This window comes from Microcebus murinus, chromosome 5, assembly GCF_040939455.1.
Source record: "Microcebus murinus isolate Inina chromosome 5, M.murinus_Inina_mat1.0, whole genome shotgun sequence".
In the NCBI taxonomy this organism is placed as follows: domain Eukaryota; kingdom Metazoa; phylum Chordata; class Mammalia; order Primates; family Cheirogaleidae; genus Microcebus; species Microcebus murinus.
This window is the reverse complement of record NC_134108.1, coordinates 82,590,945-82,616,546: the sequence shown is the minus strand read 5'-3', so window position 1 is coordinate 82,616,546 and position 25,602 is coordinate 82,590,945. Positions and strand designations below refer to the sequence as shown.

The following is a 25,602-nucleotide window of genomic DNA, read 5'->3' as shown; positions in this document are numbered from 1 at the left end:
AGTCAGGGAAGCATAGTTCCAGTGCACTTCCCCACTTCTGGGTATTCCAAGCAAAAGAAAGGAACATGTGAGGAATTAATCTGAGATCATATGGGTCCATAGTCTTGTGCCAGGCATACTCATTTTTTATAGGCATACTCTGTGATGACATGTTGCTGGGCACAAAGGATGGAGATGAAATTGACATTATCTCTGCTGTGAAGAAAATTTTTAGAGGAGAGATCATGATGCAAATAACACCCCTGCCATTATCACTGTTGCTATCATCCTATTTACTACCAGCTGACATTTATTGAGAACTCATATCACAGGAACTATAATAAATTATTTAAATGTAGTTTCTCACTTAACCCTTGGAGTTAAATTTATTATCTCCATTTTATAGTTGATGAAATTGAGGCTTTAGGGGGTTAATTGTGTTGCCCAGGGTCACAAGGCCAGATAGCCAAGATTCTGATATAGACCATCTGTCTTCAAAATCCATGCCCCTAACACTACCCTATGTTGCCTCCTTAAGTATAATAAAGCTTTCAAAGTTCTAGAGTTCTATCTATGTCCAGAATATAGTGTAGTAACCAATGTGTCCCAGGGGTGGGGAGAGATTGCAGAGGAGACACCATACTGATGTTGAACTTGAAATATGTGGGTTTCTCCAGGTGAATACCAAGGCAAGGGCAGTCAGAGCAGAGTAGTAGTATCAGCACCACACATCTTTTTCTAAGACCTTGCTAAGCTTGGCAACCAAGCTGTAGATAATGTGGAACTGTTGGAGGACAGTATGGAGGAGGAATCCTGATAAGAAAAATTGTTAGAGAGACAGGAGTCACATCATACTCAGGAGACACTTCCTACTCTAGAAAATGGGAAGCTTTGATGATAGTGTGCTGTGGAGAGTCCTAGTGAGTTTTGCTGTTGAAATATTACTCAGCCTGCAGAGTTAGGTGGCTGTTATGACATGTTTGTAGAGCATATAATCACTGTTTAGAAGACTGGGTGAATGTCAAAAGGATGCCCTGAAAAAATGGACCTGGGTTTAAATATTATGTTAGTGCAATGGAAGCACCATCAGCAACATCTGACCGTAATCATTCTTTCTTAACTTTTCAATCACTGAAAATCAATGTTCTTGATAAGAGGTTGGAAATATTTGAGAGGAGGCTTTAGCTATAAATCCTTGATTGGAGCTGTTATAATTTGGCTGAAAATTGAAGCAATGATATATGAATACATGTAGCTGTATAACTGTATACTTTAGCATAAAATCTTCATGTATAGTTTCACATATGGTCCTCAAAAAACCCTATGAGTTTAGTAGCAGAGCTGTTTTTGCTACAATTTGAAGATGGGAAAAGAGAGCAGCAGAAAGGTGAAACTGTGGCCATAAGCCTACTAGATAGCAGAACCAAGACCATCAGCTGGGCCTCTTTTGTTCAAACTAGTGTTACGTTTGCATATGTTCATGGGTCATCTGGATCTGAGTCAAATTATCTCTCATTATTCTATCATAATTATGTCACATATTTATTTAAAGAAATTATACTTCTATATAATTCATATTCAGATTTTCTATATAGGATTGTGTTTTTCTTTGTATGTTTACATATATTTTTTACTTCCCAGTAATAGTCTTTCTGATAGATATAATGTTTTCCACTGGCAATTGTCTACATCTCAGAAATGTCACCTGTCAAAGATATAAATTTCTTCAGTAAATAGAAAGCTATTTAATATTTTTATGTGAGCATTAAACTTAGCTTCACCTGGTTTCCATTATGTTGTAAGGTGATTTAGAGGTAGAAATGCATTTTTTGGTCTGCTCACAAACAGGTGAAAAATTATTTTCTTGCCTTCTTTGATTTTACTTACTTGTAGACACTCATTTGAGTTATACCTGATCTGTGTTAAAATGGAGATGGCTTCGTATGAGCAAAGCAGAAAGAATTCTTAATATTGAAGTGGTCCATTTCCTTTTCTTGTTTTCTTTTTCTTCACAGAGTTTAATAATGTCCCTTTTATTTATTTGGATGTCAAAATTCTCTAGGTAATGGCCACATATTGTGATTAAAACAGTTTAGGTGAGTGGAGAAAAGTAATAGCTGAATTTAATGATGGATAATAATCATATGAGGAAGGGATGAAAGAACATCTGATTTTCTTAGAGCTTCATCATCACTTCTTTAGCAAAATAAGTATTTGGAATTAGTGAACTTATATCAGAACTGATTTATCTATGACATAAAAATCTTATATCCTTAAGTGACAACTTATATACTTAAGTGACAAGTATCCCAAGACGACTCATACCTCTATCTCCTGAGTATCATTATTAATATCCTGGTAGCCTGTCAATAGGGCTTCATTCAAAGGAAAAAGTTAAAAATGTCACTATCATGATTATTAACAGAATATTAATTTATGTCCTCCCACACCTGTGCCCATATACACATATGCATACATTATTTTATGACCATGCAGGTGAATATTAGAAAATGTCACTTTTTTAAAAGCTTAAAAGTGTGTGCATATATGATGTAAATAGATACTATATAAATGTGACAACTATATGCCCTATAGAAATATGAAGAAAATTAGTTGAAAAATGTTATTCCTTTATTTTTCACTTTTTTGTTATCATCGTCATTTCTATGAAAATTGACTGTTTAGGAAAATTCAATTTCCTACTGGGAAAAAATTAATGCTGGGTATCTATGTATAGACACTGCAAATTCTCTCAAGTCTCTGGAAGATTTGAGCTTCACTTCTATCTGTGCAATTTTGAATCACTAGATGACTTTGAATGAGGAAACTATGCCTCATTTTCCATGTGTAAAAGCATGACCACACCTTCATAGTATATAAAGGTTTTCTTGAAGATAAATTAAAATATAACCCACAGGAGACTTTGATGAACAAGGCAAATATATTATTCAAATTACACATTCAAAATTACTTTTATGTTTAAATTAGGTAAATTAGAAGTCAGTTCAATGAGACAATGTAGAACCTTTTGGCCAGGCTAAGGACATTATAATAATGGTGGTAGGCAAATCAAGTTCTGGTTTAGAAAGACAAGTTCTAGGAATGAAATGAGAGTCCAAAGTCTGAAAGATCAATCCAGGGTTGAACAAGTGTCACCCAGGGCACTGTCAGTATAACTTGTAGATTATCCAGAGAAATAATTTTTATTAAGAGCATATAGTAAAAAGATGGATTATTGTTTTCTATCTGCCATTACTTCTAGGTCCTAGAATCTTGACTAGAAGAGTTATAATACAGTGGTCTTAGACCAGGTATCTCTAGATTATTTTACTCAAAAATCTCTAAAGGTAAATGTATTGGTGAGAATGTCTAATTCTGCACTTCAGCCATCCATCTGTCAGGAAATCATCTGAATTCAATTCTGACAGATTTCTGAATTCTGATTCTGAATTCTGTCAGGAATCCACCTGTGTCCTCCTCACCAAGGAGCTAGCATGACACTAACGTAAGAATGGGAGAGGCATCTGGGTCTAGTTCAAGACACTTACAGGAGTTCAGCATCGCTCCCGTCCTGTGAGTGTTAATGCCCAGTCTTGTTTCAGACCCTTTGTTGCTAAGTTATGGTAAGCATGCAGTCTCTTGCTTAAGTAGTCTTTAAATTCTGAGTAAGGGCTTGCTTTTCTTTCTCTATGACCTATGGAGCAATGGCGGCCCTGTGGTTAGGAAGCTCTCCATCTCTGTGATCTGAAATCCATGTGGGTATCTGTGCTGTGCTGGAAGCTGCATTTCCTCCACACCACTGGCATTTCCTCCCACTGTCAAGAGACCTGGTGTTTTCAGCCCCTTTTGGGAAAAAAAAGAACAAAACAGTTGTTTTAATATTTGGAGTCTGAATTGTAAAAATATCTCCTGTTGGGCAGAAACAAGGATACCCTGATGATATTTATTTTTTTATCTGCAGTAAACACTTCCCTGACTTGCTCCCACCCTTCACATTTCCAATAACTCAGATGCATTACAAGTGAAGCACTCCTTGCTCTCTGCTATCCATTTATGCCTCCTTGTCATTAGAGAGGACCACGCTGGATGCCAAAGGTTCTACACAAAGCTGCAAGATCACTAGTGGAGGGAGGGAGGGAAATAAAAGTAAAAACAAAAAAATGTCATGATAAAGTCCATTATGGAGTGCTCCATGTGCCCTCACCTTGTGCTATCCCTGCTGTCTATTCCTAGTGTACTCTTTTCCCAATCCTTTCTCTCTCCTTTTCTTAGGACCTCCCAAACCTCTTTTCCTGACCTTAAAATTTTAATACATAAGTACTAAATGGAATACTCTTTTACATTAATAATTAGAACACATAGTATCTGAAGTATTTGCATTCAGATACCTGAGCAAATATCTGGGCTTACCCCATAGACACAGTGTAATACTTGAATGATCGAGATTCTCAGCAAAGTAAGCCTTGCTAAAATACTTGGCTTTCTGGTTCAGTTTAGGATCCTGAATAAACCTAGGGTAAGACCTCACAAGCACATAATTGTAACTAAGTAGAGGGAGACAACACAAGTGCATGCACAACAGGTCCTGTGGGCTGTTTGTCTACCTCAGGGTGACACTGCCACATTCATTCCACCCCTGTGGATTCATATCTGGATTTTGATCTTTAAAATTTGCTGGTTTTTATCAAAATTGAACAACCAACAGGTCACACATTTTGTCTATATACTCAATGTTTTACTAAGTAAAACTCGTCTATGTCTTTTGTATTTTTATGTGTATGTGCAGTGTGTATGTAAGTATTACATATAGTCTTTATATCAATAGATCATCCCTTTATTTACTGAGTCTAGTGTGAATTACTTTCTTATCTTTGTACATGAACTTTTTATGGCATTTATAATTTTCAAGGTTATATTCTATATTTTAAACTTTAATGCAATAAAATTATCATTCTATTTACAGCTTAGTTTATGTTACTTACAGTCTCACTCACTGAAGAAATATTTTATGTTTTAAATATGGAAACTATATCTAGTTAGCATGTTATTTACTGCCCTGACATCTGTGACAAAGTGAGCTTTTCCACTGCTGGCTTCTCAAGATGCCTGTAAAGTTGTCTTAATAGAACTCTTAAGTGTTAAAAATCCCCTGTGCAGTTTGGGACTTGTATGTGAGAAGCAGTATTTCAGCTCAAATGTTGCTCTTGCATACTTTCTGCTATATAACAAAACCAACACTGGCTCACAGATGGATATATTTCTCATGTATGCTAGCAAATTCTATGTATCCTTTAAAATATGGAAATGATTCAAAGCAAATATGTAAATCAGAATACAATCCCTTGGGGAAAGCCATGTAATGTTAACCCTTATTAATATTTTGAATATATTTATCCATATCTACACACTTATATGCATATACATATACATAATTGATACTAATCTCTAAAGACAGATCAATAAAATATAAGAATTATTAAAGGTATGGAATCAGCTTGAAATGCAAGCCAATTCATTTTATACTTCTGCAAAATGAGATGTAACTTGGAAAAGAAATTTATGCTGTAGTAATAGCTGCAGCACGTTGAGCTTATGTTATATACCACTTTAATATTTAATATCCACAACAATCCTATAAAGCAAATAACCATTATTATTCCCACTTTACATATAAGGTGAGGCTTAAAGAAATTAAGTAATTTGCCCAAGATGTGACAATTAGCACATCTACAATCTGGTAGTATATTTTAGTGGCTTTATTCCATTTGTAGTTAAAAAGGAAATTAGAGCTACAGTTAAGAGACTGAATCAGGAACTGGAACTTAATCCTCTCTGAGAGGTTGGTATGCAGAAAGGATCACAGAGGATCAATTGGATCAATTGGAGTTATGTCAGTTAAATCCAGTTTGATCTTGTCCCGTGTATATATATATGACTGTTAACTGTGGTCAGACAATATAAAAGTTTCAGTACTGAGCAATGGTAATGTCTCAGATGGCAGAATAATGTAATCTCCTCCTTCAGTTCACATAGATAATCAGAATGTTCTTGATTAATTTCCTGGGGAAATTATATGAAGATTCTCATAAATGTTATTATTCTTAACCATATTTTTGCCAGTTTGAAATTTATCTAAAATATTGATTAATGTCATAGGTAGATCAGTGGGGCCACGAGAGTGAAAGTGAAACTGAGAGTGAAAGTGAATGCAACTAGCATTGTTGTATCCGTGTCCCTGGCCAGTCAGGTGTATTTAGTGATACTAGCTATTAGCTGGTCTTTCACGCATATCCCACTGGAAACTCAACACTTTACCAGCTGCAAATCTTTACTTTTGTAAATAATTAATGGCATTTCAAAAGAAGGGAAATAAAGATAGAAAATTCAAATTAACTTTAATAAACTACATGTAAATGAAATTATCCTGAAGAAAAAATATAACTTGAAATAAAAGAAAATATAGAAAGGCACAGAAGTCTAAGAGAAATGAGGTATTTTCTTTTAAGTAGAGATTGATTAGACATTCAAGAAGCTAGAGGTTGCTATGAAAAACACAGGAACAATTATAAATTTCTTCTTAAAATAATCAGATGCGAGTATACGGTGATAAAAATGCAAATCTTAAGGTGCTCTTAACTAGCTAGAGGTCAAATCAATGTTTTTGCTCAAATCAAAACATCAGAATTTTTTCCTCAGTCAAGTTTTAATTTTTAAAGGTTGAATATTTATGTGGAATCTAAAAGCTGAAATTGTCAGAAGTCCTTGGAAAAAGGTTAAGCTAAGTAAGAAGTAAACACAAAATGTTCTTGAATGTGCTTGAAGGTGTCCAGGAACACCTTGCATTAAAATGCAAAGCATTCTGAAGAGAAAGTTTGTACCTTTTGTCATATTTTCAATGGGGTCCCAAATTTCTTAATAATTATTTCCCTAAAAGAGTATATTTTTCATTTTTTGCCTTTTTAAAAAACCTTTCCGTGGGCCTGACTGGCTTACACACTTCATACTTACTGTGTCTTAATGACTTTCTATGAAGTCTTGGGATCATAGATTCATGAAATTTTAGGTTCTGTCTTTGTGAATCTCTTCTATTTTTGCTGCCAAATGAATGATAACTCTAGGTTTAAGAATCACTGAGGTGAAAAGAGAACAGAGAAAGCTTTGGAATTGGTAGATTTGAGTTCAATTCTTTCTCTGCAACTTGGTCCGGTTTCATAAGCTTTTTGAATCTCATCATTTTTTACCTGTAATAATGATACTCATATATCAAAGGATTGTATTGAATTATATGAAAATAATACATATAAGGCACTTGGCATCTAGGTAGAGCTCCAAATTAGTCCAAAGAATTCTATTCTGTGTTTTATCACTTTATCAGAATATTTTTCTATAGGCTGCACTAACTAGAATCTGCTTAAATGTAATTTTCATCCAACAGTTCTATTTTAAACCTTGTATTCATAGATTATAAGTCTAAACCCTCTTCTGCCTAACAATTCCTCCATTCTTCCCTAATATTCCAGGGTTACAAATATTCTCATTATCTTTGTCAGTCTTTACTGATATTCATATTTTTCATGCCGTAGTATCTATAGTCATTCTGCCACCAGTCTTTCCAAGTGATTTCTGAAAATTTCCTATTTTGTCTGAGAGCTTCAGTTAAGCACTTTCTGAATACAGATCTTCTGGGAATATGTTTACCCTGTATTTGAGGTTCACTACGTATATCTCTGTTGTATCAGTGACAGTGTTACTGTTATAACCCAAATTCAGAAAACTGTGCAATGAAATGTTTGATTATACAGCTTCTAATAAAGTCTAGGGAATGCCTTTTTTTCCATTCATAACAATTAAGACACTATTTTTTGTAAATGAAATAAAATAGAATGAGTTTGGCAGACCATAGGGTAAAACTTCTTATGAACCTGTTTATAGATAGCCTCTGCAGGGGGAAAAATTATTATAGGAGGAAAAAAACTAAGACTTATTTACACTTGTTTCTGTGCTATATATTCTCCTTTGTGAAAATCAAGTGAAAGGAACCTAACAGGTCATGATCTAACAGGTCAAAATAAATTTTCAAAGACATGAATACTGTTTGTTTCCCTAACTTCTTAGGGTTTGGGGAAAGGAGGAACATTCTATGACTACAACATCTGCTTCTTATCTGAAGGCATATCTAGCAGCCAAAGTAAGCCATGACTCTGAACTCAGTGAGCCATGGTTATTCTTTTTGTCTGTCATTTGTGTATTAATTCATTCCATAACCATGCAATAAGTGTTTAGCATTGGTCAAACACACTGAAAGAAGCTTCTGGTACAGAGAGGCAGAAAACAACATGACTCCTGCCCTCTAGGAGCTCGGTCTAGTGAGAGGAAACAAGCATGAACAAATGAGATGTGGAAAACAGACTGCATGCGGAAATGCTCAGTCCTGTCTAGAGCTGTAAGAGAAAGCTTTCTGGGAATAGTTTTTGTATGAGTCTCAGTAGGTAAAGAGCAGGGACAGGGTAAGACATTTTAAGCAACAAGAACTGTACTTTCAGAGTTGAAGAGGTTGGAGAGAGAGACGCTGGCACACAGTGAACACTGTAAGCCATCAGGCCCACCTGGAGGGCAGGGCACTTAGTTCTACTTACAACACCTCTAGGAAGTAGGGAGGTCAGGAATCATTTTCCCATCTTATGGAAGTGAGAGTGGAGGTTCAGAGTACTTAAGGGCTTGGTCTGGAGGCTCCTAGGTAATGAGTTAAATCACTGACTTCTGCTTAGAGGCTTCCAGCTCCTGGTCTAGTGATTTAACCACCTCTCCAGTGCTTTTTCTTCCTTCTTCCTTTGTTATATTTATTACCCCTCTTCCCCTTCATCAGATCCTGCCCCTCAGATTTTTATTTTTCTTGAGTCATGTATGTTTTCATCTCTGTTGCACCGTGGACCTTAAGCAGGGAAGCTGAAACCATATAATAAGATTTATTTGCTTTATTAGTATATCATTTTGAGGTATTTCAGTTTGCCTGGTTCTAACCAGTTGCTAATGAATGTACCTGTATGCCTTTTCTATTCTTATTGTGCCTTCCTTCTTCCTACTTATATTTTTTTATTGTGACATTCCCATTGTTCTAATTTGAAGTTTCAAGCAATTCTCTACCAGATGCATTTTTAAATTAAAGAATGTCTTCCTGCTACCCTCTCCTCAGTAACAAACTTGTTTTGCAATTCAATGAATAAAAGGCTTAAATAAATTTAAAATAAACTAATGAAAATAGATGGTTCATCGAAAAACTATTAAACTGTATATGACATCAGTTAATGGAAGAATGTTTTGATTTAGTTTGGCAAATGTTTTTATTATATTCATAAGCCTTCAATGCTCCAAGTGTGTTCTATATTTTCATCTATCTGGAGGGTGAGGAGATGAATATGCACTGTCTCCACCTTTAAAGAATTCTCACAAATATTTAAGCTATGAATGAATCAGAATACTTAATACAGAATGCAACAGTGGATGAGCAGTTAAAACAGAGATGACACTGAAGAGAGAATGACTCAGTCTGGAGAATAGGAAAAGGTGTCCTGAAGAAGGGAACCTTAAAGCTGTGTTTAAAAACTGCAAAGGAGATTTTCAGAAGGATCAAGCTAGTGGGTGCAGGGTACTCACAGTAAAAAGAGCATTTTGTGCAAAGAGGTTGAGGAGTGAAATGTCATGAATTGTCAGGAAAGTTGAAGTCCTTCAGCCTTATTATAGAAGCTTCAAGTGTGAAAGGTCAATGGGAAGAGGTAAGGTTGAGGGCCTTGGCAAGACTGTGGGTGAAAGGATACAGATCTAATTGCTAAGGCTTCACTCTGTGGATTATGTAAGACTGGTAGGTTTAAAGGAGGAGCCATATTAGAACTAACTGATAATAATAGAAAGCATTTAGAAAATAGGTTTGTGGGTAGATGGAAGAGGAAGAGAGTACAAATTTAGATAAGGAAGGGAATTTGTTTTTTTTTTTAATTTGTCTTCAATTTTTATAATTCAAATGTTTTTTTTACATGGATAAATTTCATAATGCTTAAGTTGGGGCTTTTAGTGTGCCCATCACCTGAATGGTGTTCCTTGTACCCAGTATGTAAAATTTTACCCTCCACTCACCATTCTCTTTTTGATTTCCAATAACCTTTACATGTCTGTGTGCTCATCTATTAGCTTCCAATTAGTACACAGTACATGTGGTGTTTGTTTTTTCTTTCCTGAGATACTTCGCTTAGGATAACAATCTCCAGTTCCATCCAAGTTGCTGCAAAAGACATTATTTCATTCCTTTTTATGGCTGAATACTACTCCATGGTATATATGTGTATATATGTATGTGTATATATACACACACACATGCCACCTTTTCTTAACCCACTCATGAACTGATGGGCACTTAGGTTGGTTCCATATCTTTGTGATTGTGATTTGTGCTGCAATATACATTTGAGTACAGGTGCATTTTTGATATAATGACTTCTTTTTCTTTGGGTAGATATCCAGTAGTGGGATTGCTGAGTCATATGATAAATTTACATTTATTTCTTTGACCATTTGCCATACTGTTTTCCAGAGAGGTACTATTCCAAAATGCAAAAACAGATTATAAAGTATTAAGACACATGGACATGTATACTTACAAACATAGATAATGCTACACTATGACCATGCCATAGGGAAGGGAGGAAAATGTTATTTAGGAGAGAGAATCACTAGAAGCTAGTGGTTTATTGGATATGGATAATGAGGAAGACAGAGTTTAAGATTGCTTCCAGGTTTCAGGCCCTGGAGAAAAAATAAAAAGTGGCACCATCTACCAAGACAGGGAATAAAGAAGAAAGAAGTTTTGTGAGGAATTGTCATTCATTATTAAAAAAAAATTAGTGAATATTACTATATTCCAATGTTGTTCTAAATGCTAGATATACAAAGTACCAAACAGACAAGTTTCCTATTCTTGAATAAGATACATTCTACAGAGAAAACAGATAACGTACAAGCAGAACATATAATTCTAGATATTGATAAGTGCTATGGAGGAAACGAAGGCAGATAAGGAAATAGAGAAAGGTCATGTGCTGGGAATGCTATTATAGGTAAGGTAGTTAGAAAAAGGCCCCTATGAGAGGGCCATATTTAATTACAGAAATGAATGAAGCAGATGCCCACTTGATAATATGGAAGAAAAATGTTTTAAGCAGAGAAAACAGTGACTGCAAACGCTGTGAAAAAGAATGACCTTGGCATGTACCAGAAGGAGCCAAAGTGGGGAAATGGTGGTGAGGAGTAGGAAATTATTTCCATGGAGATAGGAAGTGACCTTGCAATGGAAAGGAGTTAGTTTCTGTGTCCTCTGAGATGGAAACCCTGAAGAGTTTGCCTGTCAGAGTGACAAGATCTGATTTATGTTTTTAAAAGATCGTGCTGGCTGTTGAGTATAGAGACTTGGCTGTAAAAGGCAGGACTGTATGTGGAGAGACTTGCTGGAGAGCTATTGCAGCAGTTTAGGAGAGATATCAGGGTGTCTTGAACTAGGGAAATGATGAGGAGTTGAGGAGTGTGCAATTCAGTATTTATTTCAACATGTGGATATATAGATGGATTAGTTTCAGTGTAAGGAAAAAGAATCAATGAGGAATATTAAATTATTAGCCTAAGCAATTAAGATGCATAAAGAGCAAAGTTTGAGAGGAACACAGGGGAGGAAAAATTAAAATTTGCATCAGATATGTTAAGCTTGTGAGGCCTTTTCAACATTCATACAAAGTTGTCGGGTGCATGGCCAGACATCTTCCTCTGGAGTTATGAGAGAGCTCAGATTGTAGCTGTGAACTTGGGAATCATCAGCACACATATATATGAAATCACTTTGGCCAAAGGGGCACAAGAGATGGAGAAGGGACAAAGAGGCATTGAGACGCAGGCATACTACAAAAATCAGGATGAGGAGGGCCCTAGCAAAAAAAAAAAAAGGGTAAGAAGAAACGGAGAGATTTGGGGAGTAGGGAGAAATCTTATCTTTGAATTTCAGTGACTATAATAGAAACAGTGTATGGATCAACTATGTCAGTTGCTGCTGAAAGGTCATGTAAGTTAAGCATTGAGTTATTTCAGAGTTTTAAAAATTAACAGCATTCTGCCTCCAAATGAACTTGTTCACACATGAAGTTAAGATGTGTACATATGTCTCTTGTACCTTTGATATCTTCTTTTTAACTATCTCCTTCCTGCCAGCCTACAATATATTTGGTTTTGTAATTGTCAGTTTGAATAATAATGTTTTCCAATATCCCTGCCTTTTCCTCACACTACTGCCATGTTGCTCATTGCTTGCTTCTTATTATATAAATGAATGTGTGGATATGTCAGTTAATACACGTTGCCTTGCTTCATTTCCATTTACTCTTCAGTTCTATGCATTTAGGTGTTAACTTCCATTACACTACTGAAATGATTTGAATCAATGATTTTTCTTTGTCTCATTCTCTTTACTTTCATCCAGCATTCGATACCATTGAACACTTGTTCTTTCATGAAATACTCCTCACTCTTGGTTTTAAGGATGTGGATCTTCTACTTTTTTTTTTTTTCTTTTTACTTATTTCCTGTTTGTTGGGAGCTCAAGGTCTAATTGTGGGATAGATATGATCATTTCACTCCCTTCATGAAGTGTCATTGATGTATGTCTAATACCTACATGATAAAACTTCATGGTCCTGCACAATCTTAATGCAATCTAACTTTTGCACAACCTTTGTAGTAGCCACACCAGAAGGCCTTCAAAATGTCATGCACATTCATACCTTCAGTCCTTGGGCTGTGTTTCACACTTTCCAACTTGAAAAAGTCATTCTTGTCTTGCAAATTATCTCCCAAATGTCACCCCACTGTGCCACTTGCTTTCCCTAATTGTTGTCACTGCATCTGTGTTGCCTTAGTACTTTTTATGTGCCTTAGAAGTTTTCATTAATAGCACATGTCATATATTGAAAGTATATTTTTTTTCATTTTCTCTCCTTCCCATTAACACTATTTGTTCAATTAGGTTAGGGGCTGTTAGTTAATCTTTACATTCACAGTGCTTAGCACAATATAGATGATCAGTAAATATTAATTTATTTATTTGGTAATAGTTTACCATTAATTACCAATTAATTTATTGGTAATTAATTAATTACCAATTAATTTATTCACCAATAATTACCATTAATTTATTTGGTAATAGTCTGTTCTCCACCAAAGCTCTTGGGTAACATTTCTCCTTATCATATGTCTCTAGAAAAGAAATAAATGAAAAAAATTGGGCAAAAAATTATTTTTCTGCAATGTAAATGGTGAATTTGCAATAAGAACAGTAAAAGTGTTGACTTTTGTTCTCATAATTACTAAAACAAAATTAAACATTTAAATCAATATTTAAAAATATTACAGTTCCTCAACATATTTTACATATTAGAGGATTCAAATTCAATTGCTACTTACTGTTGCTTGAATGGTCATTATTCAAAAGGCAAAAAAAAACCAACAAAAAAACAACAGATGCTGTCATGGATACTCAGAAAGGAACACTTACACACATTTGGTGGTACTGCAAATAAGTACAACCTCTATGGAAAACGGTATGCAGATTACTCAAAGAAATAGATGTGGACTTAAAATTTGTCACAGCAACCCCACTACTGGGTATCTACCCAAAGGAAAATAAGTCATTTTATCAAAAAGACACCTGGACTCAAATGTTTATTGTAGCACAATTCACAACCCTTTCTAACTTTCCATCGAAACAAACATGTGAATATAAATATATATTATCTGTATTTTTTAATGTGACCATATAATACATAATATTTATTTTATAACTAGAAATTTTATTAAAATTATATATGGCCACTAATCTCATTTATATATTATAGTTATCTGTATAGTATTTCCTTATTGCAATATACCATGGTTTTAAAGTAATCTTATATTGTATTTTTAGAATATATTCAATTTTTGCTGTTTTAAACAATGCTACAGTAAGCATTCATATTGTTATACAGTTGTCTTGTCTTATTAGATACTTAGGATACATTCTTAAACATGTGCTAAAGTTATGAATATTTTAAGGCTTTGATACTTAAGGACTGGATAACCTCTAGAAAATGGTAGGCAGATTTATTTTCCCAACAGCAACCATGTACCATAACTTAACCTTTTTGAACATTTTAAAAGTACTCTTTAGCATGAATTATAAAATTTGTAAGCCTGCTACAAAATATCTCATTCAAATAAAGCCCAATTTTTTGTTATAGATAATGTGAGACAATGGTTACATCGAGCACATTCCTTCAATATCACATTAAAATGGGTATTAATTTTCCTTAACATGACAGTGGTCAGTGATGCTGTCTTATTTTCCATTTGATCATAAATTCCAAAATAAAAATAGAGACAGTATGATAATGATGCACAAGGAATCAGATCTCAATTATCTTGTAGACAGCATGATTTCAAATTAAGCATTTAAAAATGTTTATATGTAATCCATTTAAAGGAGAGCTTAGAATATGGAAAACATTTAAAAAATAAAACTACAGTTTATTTTTTTAGGAGATACTGTGCTACTTTATAAGTGGAACCACTGAGAACAGCTCACTTGGTTAAATTCATTATTAGTAAATAGTTGCAAGAATTTCATGAACTGGGAGTTATGAAAACATTTATTAAGTATGTAAATTCCCATTCAGTTTCCTAATTTTAATATCTACTTGCAATAGCTTTGTTATGCCTTTAAGAGGGCTCTAAAATATTTGCAAAATCAGTTTCATAAGAATATTTCACAGTCAGATGCATCTAATTCCCTTTTATCCTTGGAAAAATAAAGACAAATAAAATTTAAGCAGGCTCCCTGGATTACTACATAGTAGTTTCTGATCTGGCATTTAGAGATGTCAAAGTATAAACTAAGAAAAAGTGCTCATTTTGATAATATTGTCTATAACCTTTTAAGTTGTATACAAAGTAGAGTTTTGGCTTCTATCTCTGATACTGTTGCTGGAACGGTTTTCAGACTCATGCACTTGTTACCTATCTACTCTGGTAAAAGAAAAAACTCTCGTTTTTCAAGATCTCTCTTTTGCTACCCTTAACTATAAATTTGCTATATTTAAGATTATTTTCAAATCTAATGTATTTCCATTACTATGCAGACTGTATCCTTTCTCTCCCAAATAGTTTTATTTTGCACATAAGTACTATATTGCTACAAATGGGTAAAATGGAAAGAGCAAATTAGACTTGATATAGTAATTGCATATTTCATAATGTCTCTTAGAATGTGTTAAAATCCAAGAAATGCTATATGAAATAACTTATAGAAAGTATATACTGTATATATTCAATGACAGATATGATCAGGAATGAAAAAGAGGAAAGAAAGAAGGAATAGGAGAAAAGGGGAAAGAAGTGTTGGGGAGAAAAAGAAATAATGAAAATCAATGAATAAATGAAGGCTTTTGTATAGCCAGCTGTTATTAGAGAATTAGCTGCCATGGTCAGAGGACCACCTGCAAAAGAATAACACTGTGTGCCTGGTAAAAGCAGATTCCTGCAGGCTACCCATATCTACTGAGTCAGATTCCTTTGGGAAGGGGCTCAGGGATCTGTATTTTTCATAAGCACGAAAGGTGAGTCTTGTGTCCACTGAAGTTTGAGACCTATTGAACGAAGGGTAAACTTAATTGAAAATTCTGACCCCTGGTTTGACTTTTTTAAAACCTGTATTGGCTTAGAAAATCTATTCATATATTATGATTTGTCTTCAAGCATTAAGAAGAGTATAAATTCCAAGGACACCATAAGTAAATAAACTTTTTGGAGAGCATGTTGGAAAGCAAAAACTGATGAGGACATATTCACCGTACTCTGTTCACTGATGTTGGAAGGTGCATCCTTACAACAGGATCATAGAATTTTAGTATAGATAGAATGCTTTTTTCTAAGAGAGGATTTTTTTCAAGATAATGTAAATTATGAGTGAGATTAATGTTTAAGTGTCAAAACAATTAAAATGTGCACAAATAGCCTCTTTCTGAATTATTGAAGCATACAAATTATTTTAAGAATGTGAATACCAAATGCTGTTTGCATGCCAACGTATTTACTTTAAATTAATCGATGCTGAAGCATATTTTGCCCAGGCAAATATGGTAAATACAATCTCTTTGAGCCTAGGAGTTTGAGGTTGCTATGAGCTAGGCTGACACCACGGCCCTCACTCTAGCCTGGGCAAGAAAGCGAGACTCCATCTCAAAGTATAAGATAATGGACATGTTTAGTACAGGGATCTAATAAAAAAAAAGAGAAAAGCAGTATGTTCTTTGCAAACTTGTATGCATTGGCCAGGCGAAGTGCTCAAGCCTGTAATCCTAGCACTCTGGGCGGCCGAGGCAGCAGGATTGCTTGAGGTCAGAAGTTCGAGACCAGCCTGAGCAAGAGTGAGACCTTGTCTCTACTAAAAACCCCAATAATAGATATTGGTGGCTGATTATTATTAATAATATTTTTTCTAAAATTAAAAATATATATTTAGGGATATGTTTTAATTATGACTTCCCAGATTACAAACCTCTTTCTCTATATAGTTTAAATAATAATTTCTCATTTAGTAAAAAACAAATAGCATAAAAAAGCAAGAGATGAATTCACAGTTCCAGAGGTCATGTACTGATTTTGTATATCCTTCATTTAAAAAATATTGCTAATATTGATGAAAAAATTATTGATTATTAATGAAAAACATATCTCTTATGGAGCGATTTTTGACATGTGCATTTTAATATGTGTTAAAAGCATATTAGTCTCTGCCTCTTTTCCCTCTGATGCTTGAAGTTGAATTGCAACACAAGTATATTATGCAAATCCAGACAGTTCTTTCCAAAGCCCTGAAAATTTAATGTCAGAAAATACATATTTTAGCATACATTATTTAGTGAAAAGTTCATTTTTATTTTTCAGCAAAAGTGCTCTAAGCTTTGGAGTAAGAGAATTTTGTGGGTCCCTGGTTATACCATATGTTGTAGAGGTTTTAACTTCCTCATGGGTATTCAAAGATGTTAATATTTGGCTTTTCCTGGCATTTCACCGATTTCATTTTCTTACTGTTGCTGTTGTTGCTGCTATTGTTATCACGAGATGTAGGAACATAAATAGGAAATTAGTCAGTTGACGGGTAATCAGCAGCTATCTTACTCCTTGTCAATAACTTAGGCTGCATTGGGAAGCTGTGATTGGATTGGAAGGTGGGATATCTCAGAATCCTTAGAGATGAATGCAATAAGGTTGTTTATAATTAAAAATACCCCGGGCATGCCTCTGCAAATGGTTAACCCCTACCACAATGTCAGTGCTGTTCAGAAAATGGCTAAGTAGTTATTGAGACTGAGTGAACAGATAGATGATGTGATTGTGGTGAAAGTCAGGAGACATGCTAATAGTCAGTACTGTCGGTAACTTCTTATAATCTGAGAGAATCAACTGGTCTTTTCAGGCCTTGGTTTCCTCCTTTGAGGAGAAGTAATTGGAAGTGGATGATTTCGAGTGTTCTCTGTGGTTGCATGATGCACATGACGTGATAAGAAAGACGCAAAACTTGTGGTAGTGAGATAAACAAGAGTTAGGCTACAAGATTAAAAGTAAATAAAAATGAGGAAATGCCAGTTAGAAAAATATCATGAAAAATTAAAATATGAAACATATGTTTGGAATAGAAAGAAAATTGGTAAAGCGGGAACAATAGGAAAAAGATTTATGAGACTATCTCTAAAGTATAAGATAATGGAAACTGTTTAGTACGGGGATCTGATAAAAAAGAGAATAGCAGTATGTTTTTTCTAAACTTGTATGCATTGGCCGGGCTTGTGCCTGTAATCCTAGCACTCTGGGAGGCCCAGGCAGGAGGATCCTTTGAGCTCAGGAGTTCAAGACCAGCCCAAGCAAGAGTGTGACCCTGTCTATATTAAAAATAGAAAAAATTAGGCAGGCATTGTGGTGCATACCTGTAGTCCCAGCTACTTGGGAGTCTGAGGCAGGAGGATTGCTTGAGCCCAGGAGTCTGAGGTTGCTGTGAGCTAGACTAATGCCAAAGCACGCTAGCCTGGGCAACAAAGTGAGACTCTGTCTCAAAAACTAAAATAAATAAGTAAATAAATAAATAAACTTGTATGTGAGTAGTTAGAAAATAAAGTTAAAAAGATGATATTTTAAAATGTGATTTTCAATACAGCTGCTTTATGAATTAGAACTATGCCTTTTCATTATTTAACATAAATAACAACAATGTGGATTCATTTAAAAATTTTTTTACGCTGGGGTTTGTATGAGGGTTATTTTTTTTTTCCAGAGAAGGAAAACAAAGTTTATTGTGATGCTGTCCAGAAAAGCAGAAAGAAAGGCCATCTTCTTAAGTTGAGGGGTAGGGATATAAGGTCAGGGTTCAGGGGAATATAAAAACCATGGACTTAGATGGATATGTAAGGAGATAAATACTATGATAGCTAAGTAGAGAATAGCACAGAGCCAAGGTGAGAGATTTATAAGCATCCCAAATCAAAATCTCTAAGTCATATTTTTCCTTTCCTTATAAACTAATTTTTTATTTTCTTTTTTTAAGAAAGAGTTTTTTAAATATAGAGATAATCTTTCAAAATTGATTAAAAACATACAACTTGATTATACTTCACATGGTCAATTAATTTTTAATGCCTGAACATACTACTATACTTCCTTATTATTGGCTTAATACCTATTTATACTTTTATTCTTTAAACTACATTTTTATCATTGTAGTGATCATTTGGAATAAAAACATTTTAATTCCTAAGCACTTGTATTTTCCATATAAAACTGTTGAAATTTGTATATCTATAGGAACAAACAAAAGTACCTAAGTCTGTACATGATATAAACCATATTGTAATAAGAGTAGAGTTTATATTTCATGGTTTTTATTACTTAATGTTCCATTATCCTGTCATACCAAATAGATCATTTTTAAAAAATAGATATGAAACAACAGAATGGACAAGGCACTTTTCTAGATGCTATGGGAGAAATGTAATGTGATAGACATAGATAAAAATGGATATAGAGACCATACACATACACCCAACTGATACACATATCTATATATATACTTTAGAGACAGTCTCGCTCTGTCACCCAGGCTGGAATACAGTGGCATAATCACAGCTCACTGCAGCCTCAAACTCCTCAGCCTATGCAATCCTCTTTCTTCAATCTCCCAAATAGCTAGGAGTACAGGTATACCCCACTGTGCATGGCTAATTTAAAAAAAAGAAAATTTTTTTTTGTAGAGACAAGTTCTCACTACGTTGCCCTGGCTGGTCTTCGACAACCTGCTTCAAGTGATCCTCCCACCTCGGTATTCTAAAATGCTAGGTGTGAGCCACCATGCCCAGCCTATTTTTAAAAACACGAATAGGTGATCACACTAGTCAATAATCAAAAAAAGAAAAAAAATAATGAGGAAGAGATCATTTTTAGTTGTGGAAAATAAAGAAATGACTATAATGGTGAATTTAGAAGTATTTGACTAGTGCCTTTATTGATGGTGGGGTTTGAACAAGTGTAGAGAGGGGTACAGATAGAAAAACATGATTGAAAGCGTGAGTTTGTGATGTGTAATGTCTTCTTGGGAAACACCAAGTGGATTAGTGTATTAGCCTATTTCACAGGTCTCGTATAAGAAGTGGTAGAATTGGGTATTACCCAATTATAAAGAATCTTAAATGCCAGGCTAAGAGACTTTGAAATTTATCCTGTGGGCAGTTCAGAGGTGATGGATAATAGAAATATTTATATCATTAAATGTGTTTAATATTTCTGAGTTAACTTTTTTAAAATAAAATTCACTTTATGAATGTGTTCTTCAGAGAGTTTAAATACTTATTTACATTTAGATAATTATATTAATTGCCAATGATAATAAAAGGACTTTAAGCATTTTAATAATGCTTTATAGATAATACTAACACTCTCTTAATTATCCATTTGGCCTTGCTAATATGACCAATTCCTGTGGCAATGACTATACAAGTCAGTGGCCTATCTAATACATGAGGAGTTATTCTCTCCACAAAGAGTCATTTCCTAGGTGCTTAATTATGAATATTATTCCTACCAATTGATGTACAAAGATTGTTACTAGACATTCTTTAGGAAAAGAGCCCAAGGAATTTAAGTGCTCTTAGAATCTTCAGTATGGCATACTACTTTTTTACCCACTGAACTAAATTGGGCTTGGTAATGTCAGCTAAATATGTTAATAGTTACAGTAACAAACTGGCTTTCAAAAATAACAGAAACTGGACCTAATATTACCTGTAGTGGATATGTATGCTCATACTAACTTAGAGCATGCAAGAACCTGACAGTGAAAAGAATTTGGCTTGCCATGGGTAATGGAATGCTTTGATTCAAGTCAGCTCACCAATCCTTCAGGGCCCTCTGCTCAGTTGCTTTCTTTTGAGTGTTCAATAGGGAGTTTAAGTTAGAATTTAAACTCCAGTTCTTAATCTTTTATTTATGGTACTCACAAACTAAATACTGATTCTCAAAAGATAGACCTCAGTTTTGATTCCTTACATAAGGTAATTACAGCATTGACATAATTAGCCAAGACACTAAATTTGTCAAAGTAGTCTGAAATAGTCTAATATTTATGAAAGATGCCAAAAAACGCATTCTGTGTAATTTTAATGAGTTAGATTCCCTAGGAGACCTTTATTATTAACTTCTCAAAAGTAAAGTTTATTTTATTAATATATTTTTGCTAAATCAGATACACTTTTAGTAATGAACACTGAACTTTCAAGATAACCACTTAGGACTGATTTGATTATCAAGAATAATTCTTTTTATGTGTATATGTGTGTATGTAGATCTCATCTGATAGTTATATGAAAACTCTTTCTGAATTATGAAACTTGGGCAAAGGAAAAAAAATCACTAGCCTTAAGCACATTTTGTATACATAATTGCACAAAATAAACTTATATTAAAGTGCACAGCTAAAAATCTTCAATGTAATTTTAATACATTGTTTTATATATCTCCCATAATAATGCAATAGCTTGATTTATATATGTTATGCTATATTTTGATACATTTTTAAAATGTCATCATAATGCACATATTTATCATGTTCAAATTGATATATTTAACAGACTCTTAAATTATATGTTGCCTTTTAGAGCAATATTAAACTTTTTAGTTGCAAAGTATTGTTCTCCTCAGAGTGAAGAGCTTCCAAAATATTTTGCAAATCTGTAACAATCTTGGTCAAGTATGCTATCCTTTCACACAATACATTTAGAAAAAAATAATATGATAACAAGAGAATTGCCGGCTTACATTACAATTTATCTAATACAGTTAATAAGCCTTTAAATTAGGATTTATTTAGGGTATTTCAGCTTCTTTTTATTTGTTAGAACATATGCATTTTTGCTTTTAAATTGGCTTTGATAAAACTGTATATATTAAAAGAAGAATCCTTGATAGTATAGGTAGATATCAGGAGGGTGTCTTGTAACATCCTTTCTTCTGTTTTTAGCTTTCAAAGGTTCCAAAGAAATCAAATAAGAATCCATCCCTGGAAGAAGAATGGAATCAAATCAGGGATCAAATAAAATTAAATACAGTGTACAAAAGCTTCTATTTGAAAGTAAAATGTTTGGTTGCTATTATGTGAAAGGGAAATAATGTTATTTCATTATTTTTAAATGGGAAATAAGTTAAATATACCTGGAATAATTAATATAAGCTCTCATTGATATACTAAGATTTACTGATTCTGAAATAAAGCTAGAAATATTTAGTTTGGAACAAGTAGCCAGTGCCTATTGGGATAAAAGTTAGAATTATTTATTATCATGAAAATGATTAAGAATCTGTGCCGAGTTATAGCACTGTTAAATGGAGAGTTATTAGAAAACATAACAGAGTATTTATATCTAATTATATGAAATTGATTTGTAATTAGCTCTACAGGAGTGCAAGAATAATTCCTGCAGTATTAATGACAACCAGATTAAAGAGAAAAGCTTTTTTTCTCTTTACTCTAATTAGTTTGGTTTATAAGTTCTTATTTATGAAACAAATATACTATTTATCTTTCTCTCAATGCCTATGGTTCCCAAGCAACTTTTTCTCCTGCATCAAAGGTTTGGTTGTCTTCTCCTTACTTTACCTTAAAGTTATTAGTGTAATCATGCAAAGGTCAGATTAATGAGAAAAACAAAAAAGCAAAGAAACAAGCAAGCAAACAAGCCAACAGACACCCAGAACCAACCCTAAGCAAATGTATGAATTAGGAAATGTTGGTGTTTGGTGCTCTTCTAATTCCCTTTAAGGGATCCCATTCCATTATATCTCTCCAAATTTCCTACTGGCAATCCATTAATCTGATATGAATCTATGAGGTGGTATTCTTCCAAATATTATTGGAGACATATGTAAGAAAATTCTCTGACCTAAACTGACTTGTTAAGCCAAGCCCCAGCTTTAATCTTTATAACGCCTAATGTCTTTTATAATATATACTTGCTTTCACATCCTTCCTCCCTGCTAGACTAAAATTCCTTAATATAGGAACATCTGTTATTCACCTCTGAGATCCTCAAAGGCTTACCCAGCACCATGTGATTGGCCACTGCTGGTATTTTACAAATGCAGGTATTTGTTTAATGGATTAGTAGAAGAAAAACTCAATATCTTGGTTGATATAAATGCCAATGATGAAAGATTTATTTTTATTAATTCTGAAATAATTAATAGCGAAGAGGTATTATTCCCATTGTCCTTATATATATAAAATCTGTGACTATTATACATTTCTTCCTCTAAAGGCCCTAGTTTTATTACTCTAGATATTTTTTCCACATCTGAGTACTTTTCTTCCACCTGCTACCACTCTACAGTACAAACAGTCTGTTTAATATTGTATGCTACTAGAATGCTAAATGAAAACACTGCAAGCACTCAGGTGTAGAACATACCTAGCAAAACCCTAACAACAACCAAAATGCCTCTATAAAGTGGTAGTCTAATAATTCTCAAGGTGGTTGTAAGGCTTAGTAAAAAATGTTTATAAAGTATCTGGCATATTGCCAAGCACCCATGGTAAGCCCCCAATAAATAGTAGCTGTGGTTTATTTCTTACTGTTTTTCAAGCCAAATGCATTTGTTGGTAGCAAAGGGCCAATTCAAAACAGTGGTACAGTATACATAGAAAAGTTGTATGGTAGAATTTTGAGGGAAAAATCCAATGATCAGTTTTCACCATTTTTCTACTAGCTCATTTCTATAAAATAACTGTTGTGTCTGTAGTTTAAATAGTTTTGTGATTTCCATCATTTTAGAAGCATGTGTTTTCAAAGACTGAGTAATACATCTTCAATTGGGGGTGGAAAGAGATAGAAGGGAACATGAGTAACTGAGTTGCTTTTTTTGTATCAAGCCACCAAAACTCAGGGATAGAGTAGCTTTATGTTCTTGTAACTGGGGCCCATTCTGTCTCATTTTGCTGTATTAGCTGAGAAGCTCACAGATCTTGGGCTGTTAGAGGAGAAGGAATGGAAACCACAGGTATGGTTCTCTGTGCTCTCACCCTTTGCCACTTGCACACGTTCCTTGCAGTATGAGCAAAAACAAGCATAGACTTGAGAGATAGATGCAGTTTATTTGCCCACACCTTTAATGTCACTGCACCTTCATGCCAGTAGGAAACTCATTGCTTACCTCCATCAATGAGCACTGAAGAAGCCCAGGACTGAAAGCATTTGACACCATGCGTGGTTTACAGTGGATCCTCAATTCCTCCCCTCCATCCCTTCCCATTCCCAACCCTCCCTCCAATCTGTTGTGATGTGTGAAGGCAAAATTGGAGAAATGAAACAGCTTCATTCAGTGAGAAATACCAGGAGAGGGAACATTTTGATTTAGAGTCAGTGGATTAACTAGCATGAAACCTTTATTGGAAAAGAGAAAAAAAGTTCTATTCTAGCTTTGTCCTACTAACTGTGTTATCTTAGGCCCTCAAAACTTTCCTGTACCTTATTTTTATCCCATAAAATGTGGATTTAATTATTTATCACTTGCAGCTCTAATTATCTACTGTTCCAAAACGAACTATCCAAGTCTTTCTATCCTCAGGCAGACAGTCCCAGAGAAATGTTATTACAGTTTGCCAGTACAAAAATTTGAAATACAGAGAATGCAAGGAAATAGAGAAAATACAGAAAATGAAGACACACCATTCCTTATTTAATCTTTTACACTTTCTCTCTTCTGAATCCTTAAAGAAAGTCAACTCTCTGAGGAAAGATCAATTTCAAAGAAATCTACAGTATTTTTATGAAAGATTGATAAGTACATGTTTCAGTATGTAAAACATTCGAACTGAAAGGAACAATACACTTGGCAGATGCTTCTTTATCTTGAAATTTCACAGCTGTCATCTGTTGTAGTAACAATGGTAAAATGAATAGAATATTGTTTGTTCCACTAAGGAATTATCCGGTCTTTAGTATATAGATACAAGATAACACCTTTCATTGTTTTTTACTTTTGTATCTGAAAGCAGTAGCATACACCTTACCTTCATTTGTAATTAGCTGCTTATTATTGTTGGTTCAGTGTATTCTTCATCACACTCACACACCTATTTAATAATCTTGCTCTTACTCTGTTCATGCCATTAAAACTTCCCATCCCTATTGCAAAGACCCTATGACAGCCTGGCCATTTTTCATCTCTCTCCTCCTCAATCTCTCGGCACTATTTGTTACTTTTTATAGCACCCGTTCTCAATACATGCTTCCTCGAACTCCTCTGCACTATCTTCATTTCCCCTCCATTCCTTGTCTCCCTTATTAGCCTACCTTTCTTCTCCTATCTGCAACTAGATTGCATCCTCTGACAACTACTGTCTCCATTCCTTTCTTGGTGTCTTCATTTATTTCCTTAAACTGAGTTTGGTTAGTTACTGCTAAGGATGTGATTCTTAAGTCTATATGTACAGCTGACATCTCACATATATATCCAACTGCTGTTGGGGATTTCTGCCTGGAGGGACCACTGCACACCTTGAAGTCCTAAGTTCCAAGGCAGAACTCATTGTTTCCCCATGGAAATTTATTTCTCCTTTTATTTTTATCCTTGTAATAGATGTAAGTGTTAAAATTACCAAGCATACCTTCACTTATTCATTTCCTTTTGCTTTCTGTCTGTTTTGTGCCAAGCACCTTAAGAATAGATCATAGCATTGTGTTGATATATTGATGCAAATAAAAAAAAAGTAAGAAAAAATGAATAATTAAAATTAAAAAAGGAATAGATCATAGCAAATTCTCTATAAATATTAATCAAATAATGATTATGAATCTCCCAGTTCTTTGCTTTTAGCTAGTCATGTGGCACCTATATCACTATTTTGCATATTATATGTTTATTTGTATATTTATTAATATTTTTATCCTCACTTCAGTTTGCAAGCACCAAAAAGTCAAGGACCATATTTTCCTTATTTTTCTATCCTCACAATGCTTA

General features: G+C 34.2%; 1 protein-coding gene and 1 long non-coding RNA gene across 2 annotated transcripts in view; one reads left to right on the top strand and one right to left on the bottom strand.

The window, feature by feature from the left end:
• ADGRB3 (adhesion G protein-coupled receptor B3) overlaps positions 1-25,602 on the top strand; it is a 682,014-nt gene that overhangs the window by 140,330 nt on the left and 516,082 nt on the right. The window lies entirely within an intron of this gene.
• LOC142870964 (uncharacterized) overlaps positions 3,735-25,602 on the bottom strand; it is a 152,729-nt gene continuing 130,861 nt past the window's right edge. Inside the window, exon 3 of the long non-coding RNA XR_012919307.1 lies at positions 3,735-3,822. This is a non-coding gene — a long non-coding RNA (uncharacterized LOC142870964). The remainder of the gene's footprint in view (positions 3,823-25,602) is intronic.